The sequence below is a fragment of the Pongo pygmaeus genome, chromosome X, assembly GCF_028885625.2.
Source record: "Pongo pygmaeus isolate AG05252 chromosome X, NHGRI_mPonPyg2-v2.0_pri, whole genome shotgun sequence".
NCBI lineage: Eukaryota > Metazoa > Chordata > Mammalia > Primates > Hominidae > Pongo > Pongo pygmaeus.
In genome coordinates, this window is record NC_072396.2 from 132,517,947 (window position 1) to 132,523,518 (window position 5,572).

The following is a 5,572-nucleotide window of genomic DNA, read 5'->3' on the forward strand; positions in this document are numbered from 1 at the left end:
AAGTACTGAGGACTTTGCAGCACATTTGGGTCCAGATTGTGTTGTGCCACTGTAGTTCTCCAGGTGAATGCTGCGGAATGTCAGTGGGGCCTCCTAAAATTGGGATATATGAGGGCTGCGGATCTCAGGGTCTAATGAAGTTTGGTGACAGTTATGTTCTCACAATAGTGCTGTTCTGCAGCCGCTTAGTTCTCAGGGGATTGTGTGACCCAGTGTGAGTTACCTGTCTAGTGTGATGCCCTCACAGGGCCTCCAGATCACCACTGAACGTAGTCTCAGAGTTTGTCCGGGTACAGGAGCTCTCCTGTGCTTCAAATTGTAGCAGTTTGTGATGGGGATTTGGACAACTGAGGGTCCTTCACTTACCCTGCAATATGGAGCCCCTTGGGACTCCCAGCCAATCTCAGCCAAGATGGATGCTCACTTCCATCTCCTCTGTGCCTCGGGTGTTTCCTGTGACATCTCTGTTGAAATCTAGTGTTCTCTCCCAGATGTTCTATTCAAAGTCTGATTATCTATTTCCAATTGGAATCCTTCCTTGTAGAGAGGGCAAGTGTCCAATGTCTCTAGTCAGCCATCTTAAACCTATCACTCCTGCTCCACCCTCCATAAGCCACCTATCTGTGATTTCATTCAATATTTTTCCCCATTTGATGGGCTCTCTTTTTACTTTCTTAATGGTGTTTTCTGAAGTACAAACTTTTAAAAGAAATTAGTATTAGGTATATCTCTCAATACCTAATGCTAGATGACGAGTTGGTGGGTGCAGCGCACCAGCATGGCACATGTATACATATGTAACTTACCTGCACATTGCGCACATGTACCATAAAACCTAAAGTATAATAATAATAATAATAATAAAAGAAAAAAAAGAAATTAGTAATGTACAATTTATGTATTATTATTTTGTTCCTTGTGTTTTTGAAGTCATATATACAACACCATTGCCTAATCCAGGTTCAGAAGTATTTGCACCTATTCCTTCTTCTAAAAGTTTTATAGTTTTACACTCTACATTTGGGTCTTTTGTTTATTTCGAGTTAATTTTTGTATATGAGGTGTATTAGTCCATTTTCACACTGCTGATAAAAACATACCTGAGACTGGGTAATTTATAAAAAAGTATACTTTTCATAAACTCACAGTTCCTTGTGGCTGGGGAGGCCTTGCAATCATGGCAGAAGGCAAAAGGCACGTCTCACGTGGCAGCAGACAAGAGAGAATGAGAGCCATTACTTTTCATTACTTTTGCAAATTTCTGCAGCTGGCTTGAATTTATTCTCAGAAAACGGGATTTTATTTTCTATTGCATTGTGAGGATGCAGATTTTCCAAACATTTATGCTGTCTTCCTTTTAAAACTGAATGCTTTTAACAGCACCCAAGTCACATCATCAATGTTTTGCTGCTTTGAAATTTCTTCCACCAGATACCCTAAATCATATGCCTCAAGTTCAAAGTTCCAGAAGTCTCTAGGGCAGGGGCAAAATGCTGTCAGTCTCTTTGCTAAAACATAGCAAGGGTCACCTTTATTCCAGTTCCTAACAAGTTCCTCATCTCCATCTGAGATCACCTCAGCCTGGATTTCATTGTCCATATTATTATCAGCACTTTGATCAAAACCATTCAACAAGTCTCTAGGAAGTTCCAACCTTTCCCACATTTTTCTGTCTTCTTCTGAGTCCTCCAAACTGTTCCAACCTCTTCCTGTTACACAGTTCCAAAGTCGCTTCCACATTTTCAGATAACTTTACAGTAGCACCTTTTTCTACTGGTACCAATTAACTGTATTAGTTCATTTTCATACTACTGATAAAGACATACCTGCGAATGGGTAACTTATTAAAAAAATAGGTTTCATGGACTCACAGTTCTATGTGACTGGGGACACCTCACAATCATGGCAGAAGGCAAAAGGCATGTCTCACATGGCAGCAGACAAGAGAGAATGAGAGCCAAGAAAAAGGGATTTCCCATTATAAAATCATCAGATCGCACGAGATGTATTTACTACCACAAGAACAGTATGGGGAAAACCACTCCTAAGATTCAATTATCTCCCACCATTCCTCCCACAACACGTGGGAATTATGGGAGCTGCAATTCAAGATGAGATTCAGTGAAGACACAGCCAAACCATATCATGGTGTGAGGTAGCTGAGTTCCTACATTTGCAAGTGGATATCAAGTTGTCCCAGAATTATTTGTTGAAAACTGTATTCTTCCCCACATTGAATGGTCTTGGCATCTTTGTCAAAACTCAATTGGCCATAATGTAAGGGTGTATTTCTAAACTTTCAATTGTATTTTGTTGATTTATATGTATGTTCTTATGTCAGTACCACACTTTTGAGTACTGCTGCTTTGTAGCAATTTCTAAAATTAGTAATTTTAAAAATCGAAAAGTGTGGGCCCTTCTATTTTGTACATCTTTTTCAACACTGTATTGGCTATGTCCCAACAATTTATATATAAATTTACAATCAGCTTGTCTATCTCTGATAATTGCAATAAATATTATAGCAGTTTGCTATCATAAGAAAAATTACTATTACAATTCACTAGCATGGGATTTATATTCACTTATGTAGGTTTTCATTAATTTCTTTACCACTCTTGTCATTTCAGAGTACAAGTTTTGCAATTCTGTTAAATGTATCCTTAAGCATTTTTGTTAATGGTACTATAAACTTAATTAGTTTTTAAAGGTCATTTTCAGTTTTCTTACTGCTTCCATATAGATATACATTTGATTTTGCATATTTATCTTATATGTTGCAACATTTATGACTTCAATTATCACTTCTAATAGTTTTTCAATAGACAACTTAGGATTTTTTACATACGAGATGATATGGTTTGGCTGCGTCCCCACCCAAATCTCGTCTTGAATTGTAGCTCCCGTAATCCCCACATATTGTGGGAGGGACCTGGTGGGAGATAATTGAATCATGGGGCAGATTTTTCTGTGTTGTTTTCATGATAGTGAATAAGTCTCACGAGATCTGATGGTTTTATAAAGGGCAGTTCACCTGCACAGGCTCTCTTGCCTGCTGCCATGTAAGACTTGGCTTTGTTCCTTCCTTCTTCACCTCCCGCCATGATTGTGAGCTCTCCCCAGCCATGTGGAGCTGTCAGTCCATTAAACCTTTTTTTCTGTATGAATTACCCAGTCTCAGGTATGTCTTCAAAGTAGTATGAAAATAGACTAATATACCATATTATACCATCTGAAAGTAAAAATAATTTTATGTCTTCTTTTTATAGCTGTATGTTTTCATTAATTTTTCCTAATTACCTTGGATAGAAACTCAGTGTAATGTTGAATAGATATAGTGAGAGTAAACACCTTTTTTTGTGATCTTAGTAAAAAAAAAATCAATCTTTCCCCACTACTTATAATGCTAGCTGTTGGTTTTTTATGCATCTACTTTATCAAGTCAAGCAAGGATCTTTCTATTCATAGTCTATTGAGTGTTTTTTATGTTTACTTTGTATTTTTAAAAATAATTTATAACATTTATGGCATTCTTTGAATATTATAACTTTGATTTTTATTATACCTAATAAAGGCTAAATGATATCTGCAGTGTTTTGATGTCCATTAGGTTTACATGTTTACTCTCAGCGAATTTTTGATGCATAGTGTAACAACGTACCGTAGTTCCCACATATCCGTGGGGATATGTTCCAAAATCTCCAGTGGATGCCTGAAACTGTGGATAATACCGAACCTGATTGCTGTCAATTGGAGCATGTTTCCATTCATGTCTTCCACCTATAAATGCAATGTCTTTTTTTATCATAAGTAGGCACTTATCATGCACTCTGGCCATAACTTTTGCAGGATGAGATGCAACAGCAAAACTAGCACAGGCATCAAGATTAGAAGTAAATTCCAATACACCTTACATCTCTCATCTTTCTTTCTTACATAGCCTCTATTTTGACTATGAATGTTTAAATTATGTTTCGAACATCTTCCCCATGAATAATATTTAGAGAATCTTTGTCTTATCGAAAAAAGTCTGTTCTCAGATAAATGATTTTTCTACGTCTTCTGCATTCTTGACCATTTTCATCCTTCAGTGTTTTCTTGCCTATGAGTGCAGCTTACCACAGAGGTTTATGTGGGCTTTCTTTTTAGTAATCTATCTGCTCATCAACTTGCTAGATTTCAGGACAGATCTTCATTGGGTTTCCTCCATCTACCATCCAGGACTTTTCGCCTAGTCCCAACCTGAAGATAACATCTGGTTTGGCAACCAGATACCCCATGGACACCAGGTGGCTGTAGCTGCCAAGCATGACATTCCTGTAAAGATTCTTATGAGGAGAGTCCATTCGCTGCCATTGCTCCAGGACAAAGTCCACAAACATGTCTTTGAAGGTCAATGATTCCCAGGACATGGCCATCCTGTTCTTCTCTGGAAAAAGAATGGAGATCTCCTCCTGAGACCTCAGCCTGGGTTTTCTTAGACTAAGTGAGGAAGCACAGGCAAAGATAAGCTGGGGTCTGAATTTGTTTGGCAGCGTTCTCAGTTATGTATTCTGTCCTTGATTGCCAAAAGCCTAAAACCTCAAGTGCAGATGACAACAGACAGTGTCTGTTGAGTATTTTTAACATGAAGTGTTATTGGGTTTTTCAAATAATTTTTCTGAAACTATTACAGAAATTACATAATCATATAATTTTTATTTTATTCTATTGATATGGTATATTACATTAATTAATTTTCAGAGGTTGAAACAACTTTGAATTTCTAACTAAAGTTCCATTTGATCATATTGGGTAATTCTTTTATACATTGGTGAAGTCAGGTTGCTAGTGTTTTTCTGAGATTGTTTTCATTTATATTCATAAGTGATACTGGCCAGTAATATTCTTTTCTTGTAATATATTCATCTGATTTTGATATTTATCAAACACTGGCCTCAGAATTAGTTGGGAAGTATTTTCTTCTCTGCTATTGTTTGATAGAGTTTGTAAAGAATTTGTATTAATGCCTTAAATGTCTTGTAGAACTCAATGAACCCCCTTGGGGAAGGGTTTACATTGTTAGAAAATTTTGATCCAATCTCTGCTAAACATAGGTCCTTCTGGCTTTAATTTCTTATTTTTTATTGATAAACGAAGTTGGATATATTTAGGAAGTACATGTGTTTTTTGATAGATGTTGTGTTAGTCCATTTTCATGCTGCCAATAAAGACATACCTGAGACTGGGAAGAAAAAGAGGTTTAATTGTACTTAAAGTTCCACATGGCTGGGGAAGCCTCAGAATCATGGTGGGAGGCAAAAGGCACTTCTTTTTTAAAATTTTACTTTGTTAGGGATACATGTGCAGAATGTGGGAGTTTGTTACATAGGTATACATGTGCCATGGTGGTTTGCTGCACCTATCAACCCATCATCTAGGTTTTAAGCCCCACATGCATTTGGTATTTGTCCTAATGCTCTCCCTCCCCTTTTCCCCAGCCCCCTGATGGCACCAGTGTGTGATGTTCCCCTCCCTGTGTCCATTTGTTCTCATTGTTCAACTCCCACTTATGAGTGAGAACCTGCAGTGT

The 5,572-nt window shown here is 37.4% G+C and overlaps 1 pseudogene; it reads right to left on the minus strand.

The window, feature by feature from the left end:
- Nucleotides 1-3,919: 3,919 nt before the first annotated feature.
- On the minus strand, nucleotides 3,920-4,418 carry LOC129025270 (KRAB domain-containing protein 4-like; annotated as a pseudogene).
- Between the last annotated feature and the right edge of the window lie 1,154 nt (nucleotides 4,419-5,572).